At 40.0% G+C, this 27,050-nt stretch overlaps 1 protein-coding gene across 1 annotated transcript in view; it reads right to left on the reverse strand.

Moving 5' to 3' along the window:
• Nucleotides 1-26,387, reverse strand: part of CDH11 (cadherin 11) — a 179,419-nt gene extending 153,032 nt beyond the window's left edge. Inside the window, exon 1 of the mRNA XM_050713263.1 lies at nt 26,299-26,387. The gene's annotated coding sequence lies outside the window, so the exon portion shown is untranslated. The remainder of the gene's footprint in view (nt 1-26,298) is intronic.
• Between the last annotated feature and the right edge of the window lie 663 nt (nt 26,388-27,050).

Consider the following 27,050-nt stretch of genomic DNA (forward strand, 5'->3'; position numbering starts at 1 on the left):
TGCAGCTGGATGGAATACCAGTTAATACCAGATAACAAAGGGCAGGCAATGCCTCTCTGTTCACAGCCTCCTCACCTTTCATTGTAGAGAGTGGATTTTAGCATGGGTAGACCTAAGAGTTAATGTGACCTTATTTATTGTAATACAGTAGTGAGGACCTTCCTTGCTCTAAGTACCTTAGACACCCAGAAAGTCTCTGCCCCAAGCTGCAGTTCACACACCTCCCTTTTCCATTACCTAGTTATGTAGTGACAAGGGCGTAACACTCCCGTATCGTCCTCATACAGCCACATGCAGACCTTGGATCCCAGGGAAAGGCAGCCCTGTGCTCACGTCAGGGAACGATCCAGCATTTTAGGGCATGCTCAAATTCAGATGCTGCTGGATATGGTTTCTAAATGCCCCAGGGACTATTTAGGACAAGCAAACCAGATTTCCCTCATGCATATTTGAAGTCTAAGTTGAACTGAAAGGCAAAGTGAAAAAAGACATAATGCAGTTGTTTACTTAAGATGTACGAGTGCAGGAAGTTACTTTATCATGTCCTAGATGGTGACATTGAATTCCCCCGAGTTCTCAGCATGTTTGCCTTGCCTTTGGTCTGTGTGATTTGGATATAAGCTAGTTGTCATTTATAACACATCCAGTTATCTGGCACACACCAAAATGGTCTTTGACTTTTTTTCCCTCAGGGGGTTTGCTTTTGGCTCCTGACAGCATGACCTTGAGAGCAGTCCCAACAAATACATTTAAAATACTTAGTGGCATAAGTTTAAATGGATCCTGACTGTAACTCTTGCAACAGTACAATTATGCATCTACTGCCGTTTCTTTTTGAAGGAGAATTGTAATGTGGCTGTTACTGATCAAACAGCTCTGAGCTTTGAAATACACTGAAATTCATGTTGTTTATTCTATGCACATAGCTTAAACATTAAGGGACAGACAACATGAATAATATTGGAAAGAAATAAAACCAGAAAATGTATCCCAATCAGAGCAGTCATACTCAAATCTAGGAGATGCCATTAAGAAAATTCAGTAAGGACTGTGTTGCTGCTCATTTTCACTTGAAAGGTGCACGGATACTGGAACTATGAGAAGTCCTATGATGCAGAGAGGAAGGTAGAAATAACTGCTGAATATTCAAATAACCCCATGTACCCTTTATCTGTCATTTCCTGAGGCCAGATCCCACAAGGTACTTAGCAACCACTCTTTTGGATGACATGTACACCCCACTTTCAAGCTTTATTAAATAGCTCTGAATAGAAAACATAAAACATAGCAATTAATTACCTATATAATGAACATGGTTATCAGTAAATATGGTGTGAAAGCATCATTAAGTGGCACCCTTATTTCTGCATATGTTTTAAAAGGAGGTGAGAAACACTAGCTGGCATTTGAGAATAGTGTTACTTCCAGATTTATGTAGTCTAGGCAAGAAACAGACCACAGAGAAATGCAAAGAGGATGCAACAGCAAGAAAAATGAGGAAAAAAAATCCATAACATGGAAATCTTTACCATTTCCTACAGCTCTTCAATTCTCAAACTTTCGGTTGACTACCATTCACTATGTAAGTCCACACAATTCCTATCACATACTATATAATAAGGTGTTTTAGAATATATGTTTTATAGAGTATGTGCTTTAGGAAAAAAATAAAAATAAAAATGGTTAAGAATCAGTGAGGAAGACAGGAAATTACAATATACATTACCTATATCCTAAGGCTTTTCTGTGTGGGTTTAAGATGTTTTCCACACATATTTACGACATCCACAAGAGGACTCAGTGCATGCTAGGAGACCAGAGAAGAGGGAAATACTACAGCATCAGGGGGCCATCAGCCTACAAGGGGCATGGAGACAGCAGATGGACAGAGCAAAATGCTATCCCAGAATGAGGAGCTGTTTTAGTGGTCTCCCTGCAGACAGGCTAGGTAAGAAAGAGGGATTTCTGTCTCATCACCTTAGCTAACAACCAGACCATTCATGCCTTACCAATTCAAAATTATCAACCTTCCCTTTTCTCTCACAATCCCTCACATGAGCAACCTTCACTCTCAGGATTAACCCTCCTACCTCAAGAAGTGCTCACTCGGTACAAGTCTCTGCATGGTGGGATCCTGTGTCACAGAGAAATTCTTCCCACCATTTCACACACAGGCTCCAATGTGCTCCTGTCACAGGACACTGCCTGTTTGGGAGCAAGGCAGCTCATCCCACTAAAATGATTTGTGATAAGCATCCCATAGCATGTTTAAACAACCTCCTCTCATTCTCTAACAAGCTTCTAAAAATAACCTCTTGAGATTGACACATGAGGAAATTATTTTGAACTGTAGCTGATGTGGAAAAAACAGTATTTGAAATTGTGTCATTCAAGAGATTATGGCTATTTAGGTATTAGTTTTTACTAGCATAAAGGTACCTTAAAGTAAAAGGTAGGAACGTGACTGAAAAATAAGCCAAGTTATGGATTCAGAGCAACCTGAAAATGTGGGTTACTTAAACCTCTATTTCTTCTGAAAGTTTCATCTTAAGGAAGTTTTATACTTCTTGTCTAAGAATATAATAGTTGTCAGCAACAGGAGAATGTACATATCATCTTCTGAAGATCCCTGGTACCATAGACCTGAGTGCCTGTAAGCTGTCCCCATCTGCCTCTTCTCTTCTTTTCTTCCTCCCTTCACTGCATCTTTTCTCTCCCTGAAACTCTGATATTTGGAATCTATGATAATTACTACAGTCCTGGCCGAAAATAGTGACAGAGACTTTTCTTCCTCTTTGCTACAGTCAGAGAACCAAAGGAGAATGGGGTTCTTCACTCCATGCCCTGCCCTCTCTTTCCCCACCTCCAGTCACTGCACTGCCCTTATAAATGCCCTATTCACACAGGTAACTCAGCACAACGAATTTCCTAAATATTTTTGACCTGGTACTGAAATGTGCTTCCCCAACTGTCTTCTTGTACTAACCCCCCATCACACCTTTGCTAAATTTCTAGATGTATATATTTTTTTGCTTTCTCCCATTTCGCCCTTTCAAATATAACATCCTTATGCAACCCCCTTCTTTGCAGCAGTCAGTTTTGGTAGGAAATGATTCCCCTGAGAGATTGTTCTGCTGTTCGGTGCCACCTGCCCTTGAATCTCCACCTCATGCTCTACATGCTCTGAAATGATCTAAACATCTTTTAAACCAACCTATGAGAATAAAATAATGAAAAGGAGGTAGAAACAAGACCTATCAAGCACGCAATTCACCCCACCTGGCTGAAAAACACTTTCAAGAACACTAAAAATGAACTGGTGGCAGAAGCAGAATCACACCTTTCTCTGATGAAGAAGGAAGGACATAGAACCAATTAGAAGCTAAAAGGAAAGAAAGCCTGCAATTACCATAAATAAGTGTAGGTTCACCCAAATCCCACATGCTTACCCATTCCCGTATGTTTTCAGAGATAAAGTTTCTGCAGAGCACAATACCCATGTTTTTTTGTCACTGAGTTAGAGTTGCAAATAAGAAGCCAAATGCTGAGCTTCTTCCTTGCTATTTGCAATAGCAAATTGCAATTTGCAAAAGGTTTTTTGATAACATTTGGTGTTAATTGAACTTAAAAATGTTAATCTCCCAAATCACTGTGATCTTAAAGACACATGTAAATTATCTCAGCATGTAGGAGAGCAAAAGCTCAGATTGCATTGAACTTCCCAGGATCTAGGTCCTTTCAATATACTGCTAAGGATGTAGGGTGATTTACTGTTCTTGACGTTTTTTGCTTGTGTAAAAATTAAGAAAGCAAGCATATACTATATTGAACATACACAGATAACAGTTTTAGATGCTAGAAACAAAAATACATATTTTCTAACTAAAACTATAGCAAATTATTTTATGTTTTCAAAGGTGGATCAGATTTTCAGTTCCAGAGACTGATCTACTTCATTTATCCACAAAAGGGTGGATACTTCATGGTATAGGAACTGTCCTCCTTTATGATGTATTAGCCACGTAAGTAGATTTAACCACCATAAACACAACATGGAGAAGTCATCACTCAGTCAGGAGCAGTTTGGATTGATAATCCCAACAGTAAATGAGAGATTTGTTACCAGGAATCTCATCTATTAAGAATTAACCAAGCCTACCTACAACCCAATTAGCACAATTTCACTGCAGTGAAATAACATGGCCTGGTTAGCAGTTTGCCTATTATAATAGTTATGAAAACCAGATCATTTTCCTTTTCTGCTAGAGAAAGCAGCACACTCTCCATTTTTTGTTGATCTCTGCATAGGCTTACATTCTAGCAGAACTTTATCCGTCTTACCTGTTCCTCTCGGTCTGTCCAGCTTCATTTCACTAGCTCTTAATCATCTTCCTCATTAAATATAACATTTGCATCATCATTTGGGAGACCCACATAAATTTTTCCATATTTTTTTACACTGTTTTTCACTTGCCATTTCACAACTGCGCTCAAACGTCAACATTTATTTTCCTATACTTCATTGCAATCTTACATACTTCAGCATCTTATTACTATGTTTCTACATTTCTTCTCCTCCTGTCTGGAAGACAAAAAAATATACATTTCCTACAGCCACTATTGCCTGGCTCTAAAGCTGCATATGCTAGAAAAACAATCCAAATTTAACATATATATATATGTATATAAATATGTTTAAAATAGGTTGGCTTTGCATCAACCTAGGATGGGCCCAACCTGTAACCTCCCCAATCTACCCATAGAAACTGCTGTTTATTCTCATCCCTCACAAATCCACACGAGTACAGCTCTTGATCTAGCCACACTTAATAATACCAGACTATATTTCACTCTCTATATAGCCCTATTAATTCCTGCATGTTCAGACTAAGGTTATAGGAACGGTCCTTTTATTTTTAAGCTTCACGGGAAAGGTTCAATGTTTTTATCATCTCTATACTGCTATGTTCACTCCAGATTGTAGGATAGGAGAAGTAATAATGGCTTACTTGTTTCCAGAGATGATAAAAATAAACAAGTACCTAAATAAAAATTAAAGGTTGAAAATTAGAACCACATAAACTGCAGAAATCTAGAAATCAGATATGATTCATTCCAGCAAGATATTTTTCTTAAATTTATTCTATAAGAGGATAATATCTGAAATCATCATTAAAGTTTCTGCAGAAATCCAGATTAGATGCATTTATGCAGAGCTTGGCAGATGATCAAGCCTAAAAATCCCTTGAGATTCTGAACATTAAAGCCAGCTACAGTTTTCATACGGGTAAAATTAAAAATATATTTTATGTTACAGATATAGTGCAGATTAAATATATTTTAAGATAAATATATTTTTAAATATTGTAAGTGAAACTCTCTTTTTAATAGCAAAAGTGGAACAAAAGGTACTTCAAGTGCTAGTGGGCTATTCACATTGTCTTGTGAAACTACCACATATCTACCCCCTTGAATCAGGATTATCTTTCTTCTCTTTGAGGGGATGAGAGGCAAAGGCTGCTCCTCAGGCTCTTCCAGTGTCTGGGCAATGTCAGCAGGCATTTGCAGGTATACAGAAAACACTCAAAGACATGTTTAATTTAGCTGCGGAAACAAGCTGGCTGTACCCAAATTGTGACACAGGCCAAAGACACGGCAAATTGTTCAGTGCTTGGCTCATCACATTTGGTAGGGGGGCCTTGGTACTTATATGCTGAGCCCAGTTCTACTAGCCATAATTCATGAAGAATGACAAAGCATAGATGATGAAGCACGAACCCAAGAGCACAACCTGTAAAGGGAAGGCTTGATTTATTCAGTCTATAAGCACATAAACACACACAGACCCACAAATATAGGATAGTTCTTCTAATAAGCACATATAGCAAGAAAATTTCAAATTAAAATTAAGATAAGGCACACATTACTTAGCAAAGGTGTGTAGTTAACCACTGGAACAATTTGCAAAGAGTCATAGTGGATCACTAGGAAGAAAAATGAAACAAAACCCGCATGTCTCACATTGTGAGCTCTAGCGCACATTGAGGACTCCTGCCACATACAAAGCCCTAAGAGGTAGTTCAGCCATTATTTTCTCATACCATCTCATATCAGGTTGTTAGATTAAATTTAGATCAGCTAACAGTACTTTTCTACAAAGAAGATGACCTGAGTGTTGCTTCAGGAATTTGATAAAAATAAGTCCACAATATCAATCAAATATTCAAATGTACTTGATCTAACACATTAATTTTGACATAAGTAGCTTCCATTCAGATATATTAATCCTAGGACACTGTAAAATCCATATGAAGACAGTAAAATTATGCAAATCATACGATACCATCTCTAGCAGATGGTGAAGTACAAAAAAAAGAAAAAAAAAAGGCCACTTGAATGCTTCAACCAGACCACATATGGGGAACATGAAAAAGCGCACATACTGTGCACAGGTATTTCTGTGACTTTAGCCATTATCAGATATAGTTTAAACAAAACAAAACAAAAAACAAAACACTGGGGGTTTTAAGACCTTTGTATCAAAAACAACATGACCACATGCAGAAAAGAAAAGGAACAGGCTGCCTACTAAGAAAAGCTTGAATTTTACTCACTGAGAAAACAAACAAACAACTCAAGAGCTATTAAAATGATGCAGTTCTTTAACTATCCCCTAGGGCATGCTCAGATTTAATGTGGATACCTGACCTAATGTACTCTGCAGCTTTGCCAGGTTTAAATAGAGCACCTTTCTGTCTCTGTAAGATGCTGTATGGGAAGAGGTAAGTGAAGGAACCTCACTCACAAATCAGGGGCTTCTGAGGACATTAAGGTAATCAGAAAAGAAAAGCTCTGTTGATTTGTCACATCGTAAGAAACTCACTTGTTGTGTGACATATGTCACAAACATCCACTATTATGTTCCAATAAGCCAAAACACTGCTAGGAAAATACGAGGTTTTAATTGGTAGTGAAAAAAGTTTGACCCAAAGGATTAATCAGCATTTTCATGTACCTCTGAAGCTGACTCCCGAGGGTGACTACTGCATGCGCGATGTAAACGTTCTACCAAGTAGCTAGCTGAGGTACCAAACTCTGAACTAAAACACAATCATATCAAAACCTCTCACATGTTGTATGTTAAGGCCATGCCAAAGTAATTGAGCAGGCTTTCGGAAAAAAAGTCTCAGATTTCTGTGTGTGCAACCATTAGTTGTATAAACAATTATTCCAGTTGTGTGGGTCCACTTAATGCAAATGTACCTTCAAGAAACCAGCTAAATATGTAATTGGTCTTTTGTACATACAATTACTGTGATGTGCACACTGAAGAAGCTCTCTAAAAGACAGATAGCTAACAGAAATTATAGGAGCAAATATTGTGCAGCAGAGTTTAAAACAGAATCCCAATTTAGAAATCCAAATGCCAATATGAACGTTCAAATACAAATCAGGTTTATAACCACAATACTCGACTTTAAAAATGGAATCCACAGTGCTATTTAAAATAAAGCAATAAAAGAGTCCTGTATTAATATTCCTTGTTGTCATTTGTATTCTGCTCATTTGTGCAGCTCCATTTCATGTTGGCTTTTTTCCCCGCACATAGACCAAGCTAATATCTTCATGGATTTGTTTATAATAACCTTTAAATCCTTTCCTTGTCATTATGCTGCATAGCTGTTCCACTGTATATACACTCTTTACTTTGGTTCATTGCCTACACATCGATTATTTCACATTTGTCTATGTTAAACACTGAACAGTATTTTCCACTTACTAGGCCAGCCATTTAAAAAGACCCAAATCCATCTGAATAAAGTCAGTTCCTTATTAGTTATACATTTAATTCTGACAGTATTAGCAAAACATCAATCAAAGTTGGTCACAGGGTTTGATATTTGTCAGAGAAGTGATCACAAAACCAGCCTCCTGCTTGAATATTTTCATCTTCAGTAGTAATATTCATGAAACGGTAATGCTGAAACTGCTGACCGAGTTCTCTGTGCTGACTTTAAAAGACTCCGCGTATCCCGTGAGAAAGTGAGACTGAAGTATTCCTGGAGGTATCGAGCTACTCTGCAATGACTCTGCATGCAGCTCTTGTCCTGAGGCACTGCAAAGTGCTAGCTTTCCCTCTTTCATTCTTTAAATGCCCTGGGACAATGGCTTGTTTGTTTTGTTTTCTCCAATATTTGACTCTATCTGCAATAATTAAAATATTACTAATGGCAGAATTTTGTCCATAAGGAGATTAAAAAAAAAACATGTCAAAAACCTGTCAGTCTCTGGTAGCACAGCATACTAGCTCTGTGAATGCTGGGGGATGCTGGATTGACTGGTGCATGGATAAAAGTGCACATGAAGCAAATAATACAGAAATACTGTATCTGAGATGTCTGATCATGATATTAAGGTTAAATTTGCCTGCAGAAACACTTACTTCTCTAATCTTTCTTATCTTTTCATAATCCTAAAAGTGACATGAATAAAGCCTAGTCAGCTGTGTCTATTATTATTATTATTTTAAGTAAAATGAAGTAAGTTTAAGCTGCAATGCCTTCTGAAACCAATGAGGTAGTTAGCCTCGGTAGAATGTATTAACTACCACGTAAAGACCAGTCTGAACATCTCCCATCTATTTTCACCCAGGCTTCCAGTATCTACTGGCTGGATTTCACCTTTCACTGGTAAAGTCAAGGATAATATTTTTTTAGTCTTTCTTCTCTACTCCCACTTTCAGCAATATTAAATGCAAAGGGAGGGTCTATGAGAGAAACAATTTAAAGCCATCATAAGATGCTCTGAACAATCTGAATTTCTGTGGCTGGCCCACATATTAGCTGCAGAGAAGAGGCAGTTATTAGGAGATGAAAGTGCTCACAAAGTGTGCTACCCTCAGGTTTTCCAGAATACCAGCCCCCATCTGCAGACTTCCCAGGTACTGAGCACAAATACCCACTCTGCACACATAATGCCCATAAGCACATTTCTTCTTCCATAAGTGTTGGCAGTGTTGCCTCAAAACTCTGAGCAACTTGTGTCCTTTCCCAGCCTTACTTCAACATTACTCTGAATTTTGCCAAATTTGTAACAGCCTTTCCAGTGTTTTTCCTTTCTATTGTGTATTTGTACTGTCAACCACTAACTCTTCCACCTCAGCTGAGTAACTAGAACATGAACTGAGGCAGTTTTCTACCCAATCCTTTCTCTGTTTGAAAGGCAAAAGCAAACAAATGCAGCTGTACTTTTTCTGAGAATTGATTTTTCTTTCTAAAAGAGAAAAATATGTACAAAAAAAAAACCACGAAGTGAAGTAATACAGAAATTGTAATTTTAACATTAAAAACTTTATTAGTAAATATTGCCTTCTACCTCTATAAATATTCAAGTCAAATGTCCATCTCAGAGACCCGCCTGCTCTGGGTAATGTGATCATTACAAAGTAATGCATCTGCCTTGGACAGAGTAATAGTGAAAAAAATGCAAAGAAATTTAGGAATCACTCATCTTGAAACACTGGTAATCACTAGTCTGCACCCAGAAGCAATAAGCTATTACACATTTAGTCACAATGAGGAAGATTTAGAAAAACAGAAAGAGAGAAAGAAAGTAATAAGACAATGCAGGTGGATCTGGCATTTATCATTTGCTTTCTGCTGTTTTCATTTCAGTGTCTTGGGCTGCTCCTGCACTATGCAGTGTGCCCTAGCTCCTCCCATTTATCAAAATTTTCATTTTCTATCATTTGCATTCTTGCTTCGGCTTTCTGAACGCTCCCAACTGCCACTTCAGCTCTCAAAAAAAACCTCAACCCGCCATCCAGTATCGTTCTACACTAGATATTATTCTTTCCTTTGCTTGATGCACACCCAGTATGTGTTTCTTCAATCCACATTTTAACTTATTAGCAGGGCAGAAAATAGGAGATTTTCCAGCAACGTCAGTACTGCTGGAGCCTGACGACCACTTCATGACATTCTAACAAGTGATACATACTTTTTAAGGTGAGGAGAACCACAGGGATTTTTTTGGCATCTGGAAGAAGACTGACCACTTATGAACTAAATCAATAGCAATGTCTGACAGAAAGACTTCCACAGTCATAATGAATGCATGGAGTTCCTCCATCAAATGTTACACAGGTTATTTTAAATGATAATGTTTACCATGGTGTTTTGTTACACAAACAAACCTAGTAGCTACAAACACCATCTCCAAATCCCACTGCTTGCACCTGCGTTGCAGTTTTAAAATGTATTTATCTTCCTGTTCATCAAGGTAAGACAGGGAAATTCCAACACTGTTGTTATACAATTCAGAAGCTGAAACCAAGACAAAGGAACTTGAGGAATCTGCAATGGGAAATATGTGATGGAGATTTCCTTCTCTTGCATGTGCACCCTCGCCTTTCCTTTTCTTTGCCCTTGTCTGTTTTCACAAAACCCTTCTGCTACTGTTACCATCCTTGCCATTTAGCCACTCAATCTGTGGATGAGGGCCTGAGCCCTTGTTTGGAGCTTCAGCACTCCACACTCACTGTGACGCTTCACGAACAAATGGGGTGCAAGCTAACACAAAGGGAACGGTTGACTAAATTCCACTCTGCTCCTGTAGAACCCCATTTCCAAAGCAAGAATCATTTGTATTTTATTTATACTGCCAGCCAGAATGTTTACTGGGAACAGAGGTGGGAGGAAGGAATATTTTGCCAGCGATACAGGAAAATAGCAATTTATATTTTACAGCTGATGAATATTCACCCCTAGAGGTTATATGACAGTTGGGTGAGTTTTCTTTTAGGGAAAAACAAAATCAAAAGACAATTGTTCAATCGAAACTATGTTCCCACTGTGAATTACATTCACCTTGTAATACTCGAGAGAAAGCATTTCATTTTTTCAATTAATCTGACCTTTATCAAGAGCTAGCACAGAAGAAACTCTCACGGAGCTAAGTACTTGGAGTCGGAGTAAGAAGCACTGTACATCTGTACACAGTGTACTACACAAACTGATGTTTAAAAGATATTACTGTATACCCCGTGAAACTGCTTCTAACTTACAAGGGTGTACACGGTTCTTGACCAAACTGTTCACCAGAATATTTGTGCCCAAAAGCAAATGAGATGCCTTCAAGTGCCAAGAAGAGCGCTGTGTAAGCTCCCCCTGGGTGGAACCCGGCTGTGCTCCTCCATCACATCCCTCTAGACAGGACACACTTAGGCCTCAACACCAGTTGAACACCAGAACTCCCTGTCGACAGGGATCCGAATGACCAAAGTGCCTGCCCGAGAGCAAAGCCTGCTGTCACTCACACAGCAGAGCCCTGGGTGGGGAGCCAGACCTGGAACTGTCTGCAAAGAGCACGGCTCGCTCAGCACCCCTAGCGGTGCCCACGCGGCCTAGGCTGTAAGCAGACTTCATCTTTTGCCTCCCTCCACACTCTCCACAGAACTGGAGGACCAGGAGATCCATAGTATTGAGCTGAGTGGTGAGAAAGTTAAAGAAGCTCCAGACCCAGAAGAAGGGAGGATTACCAGACTACCACAAAATGAGAAGTGCCCCAAGCTAAAACCGAGCCTCTGTGTGCTGTGAGAGCACGCTGATTGCTCTGAGAATACAGAGAGCCATCCTCAGAAAAGAAGGACCAGATACAATTTTACTCTGTAACCCAACCTTGTGCTACTATTTACTTAGCCATTTTCAAGTAAAACTTGCCTGGTTTTTCCTTTTTTTTTTTTTTTTTCCACTTCCCGTCCCTCCCCAGCTTCACCACAATGCATTTTTCTCTGCTCTGCTGACATGCGGCAATGCAGACATCCACCTCAGACACCGACACATTCTCCTCCTGTTTGAAAACCCTGTGTCATTCCAAAAATGCCAGATAAAGTCCTAAATGCTAATTTCACATAATCCCACCTGTATTACATTGGCAAAGACAAAAAAGGCTGAGTTTCATGATGAGGATTTCGTTTTGGAAAATTATGAGAACACAACGTCTACTCTCATTCACTGCGGGCGTGTGCTCTGAAATAACAAATCATCCTTCCTCCTATGGTCTGACATTATCTATCTGAAAGACAAATAAAGTGATTTTTGAAAGATGAGAAATTTCACCAGAAATTCAGATTTTTTTTTCCACTAATTTTGAACTGCAACCTGTATAATTGAGAAAAAAAGAGAATGCGCCATAGAGAAGCAAGTATGTACTGGAATCAAGTATCCTCACCTGTGAGAAAGCTGGTAAGTAACAGGTCATGCTGCATGCTTTTTGTGAGTTATTGCCTTCCCCATTCAATCCCACACTAGATTTACTTTACCATACATTGAGACTACAGGATTCTGCAGGATCAGCCCCTAACAGCAAATGTATAAAAGTATGTCCAAATGCTGTCAGTACCATAGTTGCCAAGTCTTTTTGGCTAGAAAGCCAAAATTGACTCATAAGTACAGCTATTCCCAGCCAAAAATAAGTGTGTATTGCCTTACATTTTCCTTTCCACATTTCTCATAGACATTTACATTTATATCAACACATAATGAGTAGAGGAAACACAAAGACATTTGAACAGAATTTTCTTTAGCTTGTCAAAAATGCCTTTTTCTCCCTTTTTCCTAACATTAACATTAATTAGAGCTGGGCAAAAATCCTCATGTTAATATGAATAAAAGTAACACTAGTACATTACTTTTAATTAGCATCTAAACTAAAGATCCTACGCCCCGCAAGCAATTTCCACCCGGGAAATGTTGTCTGACAAGCAAACACAGCCAGCTCTGATGCGGCGTGGGGCAGCTTTTCCAGATGAACAAGAATAAAGGGGAGAGGATGCAAATCCAGCCACGGGGGCAACAACCAGGTAAGTGGGTCAGATTAAGACTATCTGGGACAGCAGGGCAAACATTGCTTTGCTTGTGAAAGCAGGCTTTCCTGTGAATTAAATCAAAACGTTTGTCAAAGATAATTGAAATCATGTTTACTGCACAGATTCATAAATCTGAAATGTAGAGCTCCGCAGACACCATTCAATCCTGGTAGCATCATAATAAATCAAAAGACCAGTAACTTGAAAGTCTTTTGTGCTTTTTAGAATAACCCAAAGATGTATTCACAGCATTTGTTTTTTCTCGCCTCCTTTATTTTTCCCTGTCTGGTGGAATGCATGCTGCCATCTATATTTGACAGCTAATGCAAAATACAGACAGTCTTATAGATCAGAAAGGCTAAAGTTTCTTCTTGCTCTTCTGTTCCCCTCAGCTCTCTCCAATGCCTCCACCCCCTCCCTGGCTCTTGTTTTCCTCATCTCCATGCTGTTTCATTTATCCTCCCTTCCTCAGTCCCTACAGTTCCCTGTTGTTCCTTTCTCGTCTTTCAGCTCCACCTCGTCTCATTCCAGCTCTTGTGTTCTGATCTCCTATTTTCAAAAATACCACATAAGAAGGTACTAAAAAAAATAATCAAAAGCTCTTGTAAAAGCCGCTGTTTTCTAAAGTACCTAAGCAGACATTGTGCCACTTTTATTTTAGGATTTTTTAGGACAAATCCAAGCAGCTGCCCTTTTTCTTCTAACAGGAAGATCTTTAATTTAAAAACTGTCCAAGTTACAAAGCATTATTATTCTATTTTAAAGAACATGGACACTTGCAGCTCTGCTGACGGAAGACGAAAGGCTAGTTCAAATTATCACAACTTTATCAGGGACTCATCACCTTCTAATTAAGCTACACCCATTAGTCACAGCCTTTTTGGTTTGTTTTTTGTTATGGACCCATGGAGCTAATTTTCACTCTGGGTCAAAACTGAGTGGGCTGATTTTACCAGATCACAGTTTAAACCAAGTCTCAGGCAAAACATTCTTTTAAACGTGGTTCCAGCTCATTTATGCTCTGGGTTTGACTTAGCCTCCTGCTCCAGTTCTTGATGAATAAGCTCAGGATCTCCTCCTGGGCTCTTTTGGTAAGAAAAGAGGGCAGAGAAAGTATCCCACCATAGAGGATTTGAAATGGACTCAGCACTGTATTCTCTGCATAAAAGTAAGCACATCTGCATGCCCATTTTGGAAACGGCACGTGCCAATTAATGGAATTGACCATTTCCACAGACAGCATCCCGAGCTGTGTGTGTGGTCACAGTAACTGGAGAGTAAACTTGCTTGAGAAACCTGGCTGGGCTTATATGCCACCTGAAAGCATATCTTTTCAAAAACATTTGAGTATAAAGTTTTAAAGATGCTTTTTTGATGGCTTTTAAAGTGGTTGCCTCCAAGGATGCGTAAACAATTCTGTTCGCCATTGCTGATTAGCACTGCGCAAGTATTAATCTCAACAGCCACACTGTGGTCTGCAAAAAACATTACTTCCTCTTAATTTCTGAGTACCACAAATAATGACCATCTTTGGATGTGGTCAAAGTAGTGCAAGGAGAGTGGGAAGTTGTGCTTAAAAAAATTAAAGTAACCACAGACATGGAGAAAAATCCCAGTAGTGTGCCTGAGCCTTTTAAAGAGCTTGTGCATACCACCCCGTATATCACAGCATAATCTGCAGAGGTTTGAGACAGAAAGAAATAAGCAGCAAAATAAGATTTCAGTGTTCTTAAATGGACATTGAAGCTTTCTTAGATATATTGTACAGAATGTTTTGGGCTGTTTTTTTCCTCACCATCCTGAAGTAAAGGTTGCTTTTTCCCCGGAGGGGTTGAGGGAAGAAAGTGTGTTAAGGATCATCTACAGCTGTAGAGCTGGCACCAGGTACTGCAGCTCTTTGTGTACTGGCAGCTCACTATGACAACTGATAGCCTGGATGAGGACGAACTGTGTTTCTTCACTGACATTGTCAGACAGCAACGACTTGAGTTTGCACAGACTTCTGCCATTATTTGAGACTGATAAGATTAAAACTGTTGTGATTTTGTTTTGAAGGGAGCTCCTGTGCGAGCGCACTGCATCGTCTCCAGCGCAGGGCTGCACGCTCCTGGGTACGGTGGAGGAGCAGAGGAGTGCGCACTGTGGTACAGAGGAGCTGTTGTTCTAAAACTGAACTCAGAAGCAATGTGAAAGCTGGGGATATTATTAACGTAATAACCTCTAATGCATGTCATTAGAATTGCATACCGTCTGGTGAAAGCTCCAAGTGGCCAGGTGAATGGGATGACTGCATAAAGAAAAGCATGGGTAACGGTATGTAAATTAGGATGTATATTAGCTTAAGAGAACACAGCATGAGAACATCTGATCATAACAAGATTGGAAAGGTCCTCTTGGCTGCAGAGAGCAGAGATCCTCCAGAGAGCACCCACCTCAGCCAGGATGTCCCTTGCCACCCCACCTCCACCTGCAGACAGCCGTCCTGCCCCGGCAGCTGGCACTGCCAGCTGGCTGCCTTCATGTCAGGCAGCCCAGGGACCATTGCACTTGTCTGTTCCCAAAGAATCAGATCCAAAATTTTGTGAAATGAACAGAACTCCAGAAAAGTCGGCAACGCTGAATCAATTCAAGATTACACATACGGTGAAATGCAGAGCAAGCTACTTAGGACTGGCTGCAGTGGGCCAATTCCTTTTGCTTTACTATTTCTCATTCCTTTAGCTATGGTGTATGACCTTTGTCCTATTTATCTTTTTCAAAATGGAGAGAAAACAGGACTGGAGGGGACTTCCTGAGTAACCAAGGATGATCTCCCACCAGCGGTGGGAATGATATCATAGAAACCTTTTTATTGCCCCTTAGATCTCCAGGATAAGGACCGGTCCTTTTTTCTGAGCAACACTGTGCAACTCAAAAATACACATAAATGCAGAAAAAGCCAGAGGTGATCTAAAAATAAATAAATAAATAAGGGAAGGGAGATAAATAATACAGATGGTCCAGGCTACACACTCCGAACACACTGTGACCTATGTCACTTTCTTATAGATTACTCCAAATCTCTTATCTGTCTTTGTGGCTAATGGCCTGGAATAAAATATTCTCACATTCCGGCATAAAGATAACAAGCAGTCCCACCGAGAAAATTAGTAGTCATGTCTACAGCTTCTCCTCTGGACTTCCCTGTGGCAGTTCTGCAGGTTTTCTAGGTTTTCCTGTTGTTACAAGCGAGCCTGCTTGCAGCTGCCTGCGGAACAGGTGAGCAGCCTGCAGAAAGGCAGGGCTGGGCATCAGCCTCGGCCGGCCTGCGGACGTCACCCACCCTAAGGAACAATGCGAGGCTGTCGGAGGCGTCCTTTGGCACTTACTGAATAAATAAACGATAATTAGATCAGGAGCATTATTGCAGACCTTGTAGTCACTAAAAACAGGGCATTTGTAACAAGCTGGTTAAATGCCATCTCTTCCCTAGAAGCCTAAGCAAGGGAAGGATAAAGACCATTACTGCTTTCAGTAACAGAAATAATGCTTCTTGCTTAGATGGCTGAAGCTGAGTGTTTGTTCCTACGTGTCTTAGCTTCTTCTGCTAACAATTTATAGCAGGGCTTTTTGTGTGGGCTTGAAACCACTCCCAGTGACAGGAGATGTTCTAGGTAGAACTGCCCCAACTAAGGACCATCACAGAATCACTAAGATTTCTCTGTATAGTTTACAGAAATCTTTTTTCATGGTTATTTATTTATTTATTAGGTTCCAATACTACATTAGTGCCTAAGAAAACCAAATCCATACTGAATCTATCTCGGTAGACTTTCTTACACTCGACAAATGGTCTGCGGAAGTTAGAAAAGCATGTGGATTTCTACAGAATTGAGAAATTGGCTCTGGCAAGCTGCGGTAAAAAATACAGTTTTCTCTGTGTTGATTTTTCAATATTTAGTGTGTATTCAGAATACATCCTCAATGCCATGCTATGCTCTATAGACTTGATATATGATTATACAGCTGTGACTAAGAAATGATGTATGAAATAAAAATCCCTGAACAATGCATTGGGAATACAGACTCTGTAAGCTACCGCATGCGGTAGTAGCTGCTGTTTGTCGCACTCGGAAAGAAGAGAGCCAGCGCATTTCAGTAAGGATCCAAACACCAACTCCATTAAAAACCTTTCAGAATACACAAAGCCCCTCTTTAACGTGCATTATGCGTTGTACGATAAGGCTGAACAAGAGAGCCGTTTGGGATCTTTGTTCGACCTGGGACGCAGGACGCTGGGTATCCATTCTAATCCCCGCAAAGGACCACGAGCCAGCGGCTCCACGCCAGCAGCAGCCCGGGCCAAGCCCAGCCCCTCCATCTTGCACTGCCATTTCTGCCCCTTTGCAGCAGTGATCAAACCAGCGACAACACTCGTCCTGTAAGCCCAAAATACAGAGCAATAAGAAATTAATTTTGCTGTGACTGCTGGCACGTTACTGTGAGTTTTCCAACTTAAGCCATCACAAGGAAAAGGAAAGACAAAAAAAAAAAAGAGCAAGCAACTTTGGCCTCCATCTTCCTGCCTCCATCTTCCCAAAGACTGAAATGAAGCCACCGCAGCAGAGCCTGCTCTTTAGGTACCAAAAAAATCAGCTTCACCAGTCAGCATCCAACTTGTTCCTCTCAACTGTAGAGACCAAAATATTGAGCTTCTAAAACTTTTCACCAGGTTTTAGTTGGAGGAACCAGATGAGACATAATTGAAGCTGCTAATGCAAGTTTTGACTTCCTCAAAAAGTTCCCTGTGTGAGCTTCATATACCCTTCCTGTGTTGTCAGCACAAAGCTGCTGAGGCCTTGAGACTGTGCTGTTAAAGCCTACCTGCTTTTGCATTATCTGTGTGGGTTTTTTTAAACAAGCGCAGCAACAATTTCCATGCTGGCCTTCAGCTTTGGTTTACACATTTCTTCCTGCTGAGGAAAATTCTACTTGATTCTGTGTGCTTATAACACCAGCGCAAAAGCCAGAATACTTTTATTTCTGTGCTGCAAGCCAGCCCTCCTGCCTCTGCCCTCCCACAGGCCACAGAAGCCACAGCCATGTCCTTCATATAGCCCTTTGCACGCTTGTCCAGCAGTGCCCATCACGGAGCACAGGCAGACCTGTGCCGCTGGCAGCAGGACCACTGGCAGCCCAGGGGGACACGCACAAGTGGGGTGACAAGTTGGGTCACCAGGAGCCCACCAGGGAAAACGGCTGGAAGTGCCTTGGGCTGGGGGTTGCATGGGGCCAGGAAGGGCTCATGGTGCCCCAGCAGCTACAGCAGGCATAGGCTTTCTCCACGCCAGCAAAGGAAGAAAATGCTAAAAGTAAGCATTTCCTAATAAGAACAGACTTTAACCACATTGTTATTGCTTTGATGGATGTGATTCTAAAGTATAAACAAATCTGAAAATTAATAGGTATGCCTGCTGTACAGACAAAAAATTAATTGTGTCCAAGTGGGGCTGGAAGGGATGGAAGGGCGTAAGCAAATTACAGCGCTACGGCATGGTCTTCATACGCTGATGGAAATGCAGCTGGTTGTTCGGCAGCAATAAAAACACCCAACTTCAGTAACAGCTGCTTTTGTGAATGAAGGGTTTGTATGCAACTGTTCACAAAAAGCTAGCACCAGTAGACAGCAGAGGAGAGGACTGTGAAACAGAATTAACTTAGGAGTCCGGTCTGGGTGTGAAACCAGATTCTCTGATAATCTGCTGTACCAAACCCCACCATAATCCTTCACAGGGTCCCACTGGAAAAGCCCAGTGAGTTGTGTACATCCTATCTAGCAAAGGCTGCATCGGCTCACACTGCAACACACTATCACAACTCAAATAGGATCAGGAGAGCACAATGTCATTATTATTGTTTTAATAAAAACTTCTCAGGACGCTGTTCATAAATAACAGAGCCATAACTAACTCCCCCCAGCACTCCATACTGGGATCACGGCAGTGATGGCCCAACGGCACACCATGCAAAACGAGCCCTCACAGAGCAAGGCAAGCGCCGGTGTGAGCTCTGCCTGGCTGCTCACCCTCGCCACTGCCCCATGTCTTCACCCAAGTCACGAAGCAGACGGACGCATACCTGGTGCTTCAGCAAAGCACTGCCGTCAGACTCCAGCTTTTTGCCTGCAGATTGGCAGGGAAAAACAAAACAATTTTAAAGCTGTCATCTTTTGCTAATGGCGTTCTCTGAGCTCTCACGTAGCTCAGACAAATGGCCAAGATCTCGGCCTTCTTTCTCCATAAAAGATCTATTAATTCCAAATCAGAGTAGACAACACTATTTCTGTGGAGCCATACGAAGGGAGTTTGGTTAACCTTTTTCTTTACAGAGAGACCTCCAGTTTGTGTGCCTCAGTAGCTCCAGGTCCTCTCAGCTATTCCCTTCGGGTATCTGTAAAAAGGTTTACAGCTTCTACCTTTGAACTCTTCCTGAATTCCTCACATCCCCTTGCTCTCACAGCACAGTGCAGGTCATGCAACGGCCCTATATGGCATACATCTCTAATTTTGCCTTCAGATGTACACTGCTAAACCGACAAGAACTTCTTACACACTGGCAGCTTCCAGTGACACCAACTGGAACTGGGAGCTTGCAGCCAGCTTAGTCCACTGCAGCTGAAAGCAGCCCAGGGCGGCCGACCCCTGCTCTCCTGCCTGCCCGGCCACCTTCCTTCCTCAGGGGGCACCGCGCACCCTGCTTCGGGCACACCACCTGCTCGCAGCAATGTGACTCACATTACAGAAGCCGTGACTGGCAATTTTATTTATTTTTTAAACTCTTGTCCATTACAAATTGGGACACTATAATGATAAATTACAAATATTGGTAAAAGGACTGGAAAAAGACCGGTCTTCTTTATTTTATTATTTTAGTATCACTCAGAATTAGGCTTCCTAATTCTGATGAGTTATGGAATAATAGCCATTATTTACTCCATTAGGAAGCTATTACTGCATGCCGTTGTTGAATTCTAATTCCCTAAAAGCTTTAATACAATGTCTGTATGCATGCAGATAGAGCAAGGGTATGTGAAAGAGCAGCACAATATTCAGAAGGAATACTAAATGAAGACACAAAGATGGGCAAGTCTATATTTTGGGGCATTTCTAGCCAGCTTGGTATCCTAGCAGCTTGCAAAATAAGAAATCAGAAATTGAAATTCTTATTTCAGTGGTATCAGGATGTTCGTGACTGAAAAGTCTTGAATGAAACAGTCCATTAAAACAATTTTTTTTTTTTTTTCAAAATAATAATAATAATTTGTGCAGGAAACCTGACCCTGTAATTCTCTGAGAAGACTGTGCATACAATATATAGAACACAATGGCATTCACAATCTAGAAATTATACAGCAAATACTAAGAAGGAAATAGTAATTCACTAGGAGGTTTCAACAGAAATACTGATATATATTTTTAATGAAACGTCATGAAACAGCTTGGCTTTAGGACCAAGAATTGGCATTCATTGGAACAACAAAGAAATATAAAACAGAACTAAATCAAAATATGCATGGGGTTTGGGAACGCATCTTCATGATGGGTATGATGCATGAGTGTCAGGCTCAGAAAATACCAAAGTAGTAATGGGAGCTGAGGCTTAAGATTTCTCAGTGTGTCCATTTTGGTTGCAAAAGATTTTTATGCTTCATTTCAGTCATTATTTAAACATTGTTATTTCTGCAAACATGCCACACTGAGATAAGGTTTCATGCCATACCACATCAAAATGTAGATTGGTGCAGAACATCAGAAAGTGCCTTTATTGAGGTAACTGTTTATTAAGCTGTGGAGGAATTGAAATTGAAATCCTTGAAGAAAGAGAGGCAGAGGGAGAAGAGGGAGAGGTTATGTTCTCTTTAATCATAGGATTTGCACAACATCAGTGCAGTTATGATCTAAATAAAGTTTCTAGAGTCATCAGGATATTATACTGTAGCTGCTTCATTTAATCTAATGGTTTCCATTTAGGTAATTTTCATGCGTTTTAATCTATTTAATGATCACCTTCCCTTGGCTGATTTACTATCTCTGAAGCTATATTGTACTTTATCTACAAGATTTGGGATTCCAGACAATGATACCCAGAGAAAGACCTAGAAAGTTTAGTAAAGATGCTATTTTGCATTTTTAACCTGTTACTCATGCTACTTCAGTAATGCAGAAAAACCTGAATATAATTTCAACCTGTGAAAAAACAATACTTGAGAGATTTACAGAAAATGAACTTGACCTAGATTTTGGCTTATTCCACTCTAAGAGAAACTGTTAAGATTTCAGACCCTGTGAGCACATGAAAACAAGCAGGAAGTGCAATTCAGTATTTGGCAAACCTGAACCCTTGCTAAAATGACCACCTGTCTCTGCAGCAGATTAAGAAGAAAGCCATTCTCTGCTCTTGGTGCTTTGGTTTTTCTGGAGAGGGGAGCATGCTCTCGGTGTGCTAAGCAGCAGTACGCAGATCACCATGTCACTGCTTAGCGCGCTACCACTCAGCACAAATGCGTCTCTACCACAGCAGCATAAGCAGTGCCGCCTTCTCATCAGAGGCTGGAAATACTTCGGAGGCTCAAGCTGAAAACATCTTCTTCAGCAAAGACTGTCCTTCCTCTCCGGGCATGCTGCAACTCTGGATGGTCCTGCCCTGGCACAGCAGTATCACCTAACCTGAGAACACCAACCAGCATGCCAAAACTCCTTTATCACTCTGAGACACAAAAGTCTTGTCTGAAAACACAAAGTGAGGGAATAGCATTGCACCAGCCATTTTTAAACTAATTAGAATGCAGAGCTGCTATGACAGCATGTGTAAATGAGGTAATTACAAATGCAAACGACTAATTACATTCACCTGCTTGTGCAGTTACCCAGTTCTTGTTGGGCAGTTGAAATAATTGTGTGTGCAAATTAGACACACAGCTGGATGCCGACTTTACACTAGTAATTACAGACTGAAAGTTGAGTGAGGATTTGAAGAGGTTTTGAGTTATGGTTTTGGTTCTGCATTTTACAAATGAAGCCCTGGATCTGAATACGATGCACTTTCACAGGTACCTGAAAACATCAGAGTGGTGCAGGAATCTGAGGGATACAAGGAAATAGGAGGTTTGCAGCTTGTTTATACACGGAGCACTCTAGGAATGGAAACGTTTTGCTAAAATTATGAATGGGAAACAGGAAGAAAGCTATACCACATTGTGAATGTCTGGACAGATTTAGGTATTAGCAGATAACAAGACTGTGAAATTCAGACTATAAAATGTACGATAATTAGAAACTCAGAATGTCGTAAGTCTTACCGTTCACATAACACGGTGGTGGGTCTATAGATCTGCACAATATATAGCACAGATGCCTACAGCACGGAAGTTCGAACATGCTTATGCAGGTGATTTAGAGGCCAAACAGCAACTAAGAAAATGTCTGTTCTGTATAGCACATAAGCATGGTCAAAACTTTATTTTTTTTATTTTTTTAGCATGAGCAAGGGCTGTTTTTAGGCTTGTAAAAAGGGCACTGGATTTAGCAGCAGCTGAAGCCATTGCTCGGCATTGGTTTGGAGAGACATGTACAGCATGTACAGACATTGCAGGAGTTCCTCCAAATGTCTGCTTTTATTTTTAACTGTTTGGGGTTTAGAGCTCTTACATGGTAATCTTTGGATATATGAAGTCCAGGTAATCACTCAGAATGCATAAACCATAAATATTTACAGTACTCTAACAACAAAAACACTTCAAGATGCATACGAAGTTCTCAGTGAGGCTTTGATTACAACTGGAAATAGCCAATCTGGATCATTTCTGGATTATCAGTAATAAAATAGCTCCCTTGTTGAAACAGCAAAAATGTTTCTGTTTTCTTTTAGTTCCTGCCAATATCTGGTCTCTGACAGCAACAGTAGCTACAGCACATTAATGTTTTACTCTAATGCACTGCAGACAAGGAACTTTAAATAAATGGGAAGAAAAATACAGGAAAAAAAAAAGTGCTAGATCTTTTTCCTCAGGTCAAACCCTAGCATCAGCAAAGGGATGACAACAGAAGTCAGTCTCTCTATCTCCTCTAACAGTCTCCCAACAGAAAAGTCAACAAAAAAACACCTCAGCGTACATCCTAGAAATGCCTAGATTTGGAGGGAGAGAGCAGAGACTTCTGAAAAGGGCCTGCAGAGAGGAAGAGCAATCGCCTAGCCAATCTTTGAACAGGCAGCAACTTAGCCGGTGTCCATCCATACCACATCCCATCAACAGGTCAGCAATGTTTTGCAGTCAACAGCCTCACATATGGCTAGTTATCTTACCAGCTTCTTAAAAATTAGTGCTTTCATCAAGATACATGATACTATGTTAGAGATGCATATTTAAAAACAGGCTTGCAAGCTGGGATTTCGCTCAGCTCTAATGTCTGCTTCATATTCTCTCTCAGACATGCACACCCTCAATCAAATATAATCCACCTCCCCTGAAGATGAGGGGTAGTGCAGAAAATGGCCAAATGCTGGCAGCACAGGTTTGTTCATCACAGCCTGCACCCTCAGAGCGCTGCTACAGATCTCCCAGAACTTTGGAAGCACACAGAGAATGTACGATGCGAGTCTTCACCAGCTACCAGCAGCTTGCTTGTTTCAGAGATCATCTCCAGTGAAAATAAAGTACTCTCAGACGTTGCAAGGATCTTTTATCATTCTCTTCTTGCAAGGAAAATTTTATTTAAGTATTCATTTTTGAAACTTAATAAAAACTAAAAGGACTTGATTTATGTTTATGTTCATTACAATAGAAAATAACAAAATAATGCTGGGTGATTAGCCCTTTGGTAACTCATTAATAAATTAGTTACAAAAGTAGGTACAAAATTTTGGGTGGGGAAAAAAATAATCTAATTATTCAGTAAATATTTTAACCCACTATCACTCAGGGAATTGGTCAGCTTGAAAAATTTTGTTTGTCACCAGAACAGATTTATTCTGAGTCTATGAATTCCTAACAAGGCTGCTTCTCATAATGATTAATGATAATTATATTTTTAAAGCTTAATCATTTACCTGAGCATTTCCTGTCTATTAGATACCATGATCAAGTTAAAATACTTCTCACAGTGAAGGTCCCTTAACTGTCTCACTGGCTGCGGCAGTCACAATAATTAATCTTGAAAATATGCAAAAGAAAAAAAAAATTAACCACACTCTCAAGTGTTAAATATAGACGAATGTACAATATCCCCTCATATCTCACATCCTAACAGATAATAAGTTAAAGAGAATGAAAAGGAAAGGAACATTTTCTAACACAAAATCCAAAATGGGTCCCTCGTAGAAACCTCCAAGAATCCACAATGCATGAATCCACACATTGGGCATCCACAATAGGAGAGGAAACCACAAACTCAGCTCTACTGTGAACTCATCTCATTCTTGCACCCTCTTTTTTTTTCTGCAGCAACTCAAACCAACTCAAGAATTGCATAAGCACATAAGAGAGGAGTGAGCGGTGTTCTTTGTTCCCACCAAAACCATCACTTCTGCAGTAAAAATTGCTCTCAGTTAGGGGCAAGAAGAGTAAAACTCAAAATTCAAAATTCATTTATCACTGATTTAATTCATTACATTCAGACATTTATCTCTTCCAAATGGTCATGATAATGGCATGAGTACAAATACTACCAGGATAGTCAAGGGACATGTAGGACTACCAGACAGTACTTATTTCAGACAGCGCAATGTATCTGTGTGCTTTCATTATCCCCAAACAGGGCTGGTTTGGTTGCAAAGACATCTCAAAAATGTGCTCTACAGTCTTTCCCTCCTTCCCACAAGACTATAATTTTTTTGTGATTTTTTGGCACATGACAGCATATTTTGCTGTAGGAAACAAGGTTATGTTTTAATAGTGAAACAAGAGATGTATTCTCATGGAATAAGCCATGTTTTTAGTGTTTTTCTTTGCTCTCAGTCCTTGAAAGGCCTGGAGAACTATTTGATCTCTGCATTTCCCTGATTTTTTTGGTTGTTTTTTTCAAACACTGCAGAAGAGATGGAACTAGGAGATGTCTTATTGAACGTAAATAATTTTCAAAGACAGCACTCCTGTGCTTACAGTGGTAACTCCCTGAGTGACTGTTCAAGAACAACAACAGGCACATTCACTCATGCCTTTCCAAGATCAATTCTACAATTCTTAATCATCCATCATTCCTTACTGTAGCTGTGCTGTACTGGACATGCACTTCTTCACAGCTTGTATACGTCAAAATCATACTGAAGCTAACGGTATGGCGTCAGAATCTGAACAGCAAGTTTTTGCACTCCAGTGGGATCAGAGTATAAACAGATGTGGTCAAAGTATTCAGATGGAGGGTTTATCCAAGCTAGCTGAGAAAAAACAGGAGCGCTTAGCTTTGGTCATTAAAAACTATATGGAGTGGGATATTTAGTACAGGAATTCCTCAAAATACATTTTATTTAAAGTGGAAAAAGATTACCTAAACGGAAAAATATCCTTCCCATTTAAAAGACTTTGCCTAATAGAGTAGATGCACTTGAGCATTTTAGTTTTTTGAAAACTGGCCTAATCTTCAGAGTAACTTGTTTCTCAAAGCATTCTTCCAAATGGGAAAGTGTTTTAATTTTACTTTGATATTGACTGATGAATGCCAGAAAAAGTTGAAGAGATGTGTGAGATTGCCTGCATATATCTCACTGAAAAAAGGAAGGACCTGTTAATAGATTTTGCTGTACAATATGACTGCATCTGTGAGACTTACAAAAGGGATAAGCACCCACACTTGTAACTACTAACTTAAAATGAAGCTTACTTAGTTTAATCTAAAATTTAATGGCAAGAACATGGTCATGTTTTGGAGCATGCTTTGAGTTGGATACAAATTAATTTAAAAGACAGCAAGATCAGGATATCTCCTTTGTCTGGAAATATTTTCAATAAGGAGAACAGAGGGATTATGTTCCATTCCTTACTCTTAGAAAATGTTAACAGGTAGGTTAGATGATTTAACAAATACTGTTTTAATGAGACATTACTTTAATGCCTGCTGCTGCTAAGGTCATATATGTTCTGTGTGTCTACTGCTTAGATTTCTTACCCAACAAGATTCCTTATCTTTAATGAAGCAGCTACATGAAACTGTCATTTTTTCTTTTGTAATTGTTCTCAACCATGGAAGACCCAGTACCTAATGATCTCTCTTAGCATTTTTGGAAGTGAAGAAAACTTGTTAGACTACAGGACAAATGACATTCTCAAATACATTAATGTAAACTGGGGGGAAAGAAGGGGAGGGGGGAAACATGGGACAAAACAGCTAAGATTATGAGTTCAGTCAGATAAAGAAATATGGTCCCACTATTGAACTGAGAAATGACAAATGACATACCTTCAACTGATTGCATCACAGGCAAACCAAAGTACCATCACAGTTAGGAAGAATTCATCCCTGTCTGTCTGACGTAACACAACAGAAACCTCACACTTTCCATGCTTGGCAGCTACATGGGAGGGTTCCTTTGGAGGCTGAGCAAAAGGGCAGGTCCTCTACACCACAGCAATGACAAGACTGGGGTTTGGGCATACTCAGCTGAAATCTAGTGGCCTGGGAAATAGCATCTCCTTGACCTCAGTGTGGTTTGGGTGAAGTCCAGATATGGCAAAGAAAGGAAGAATGGCATAGCCAATAACACAATAAATTCAGTATAAATTCCTGCTAGAGACTGATTAGTTCTATTTGCTATGTGAAAATAATAAACTTTGCTGTCTTCCCGTTCTTTAGTATGAAAAAGGCTGACTATAGCCCTCAACAGCTCTAAGAAAGTCCTCACTACAGTAAGATTTTGGAGTCTTGCAGTACGTAACATTTCAGTAAGAAACATCTTGCAGTGAGGAAGTGCTAACCATCCAACCGTATGCTAGATTTGCTCTTTTGTACTTTTTTCCTCTCTCAAATATTACTTTTATAAGATTACGCATATTGCATATTTTTAAAGTTCAGTGACTTTCCAGACACTGTTAAACATCTTTCTCAAAATTGTTCTAGATCTCCCTTCATCATATCGACCCACATTCAAAAGCACCTTTGCCATATCCTGAGTAATTGAAAATGTCCCTTCAAGCTTCATTTTTTAGAAACAA

The sequence above is a fragment of the Cygnus atratus genome, chromosome 12 (assembly GCF_013377495.2).
Source record: "Cygnus atratus isolate AKBS03 ecotype Queensland, Australia chromosome 12, CAtr_DNAZoo_HiC_assembly, whole genome shotgun sequence".
In the NCBI taxonomy this organism is placed as follows: Eukaryota; Metazoa; Chordata; class Aves; order Anseriformes; family Anatidae; genus Cygnus; species Cygnus atratus.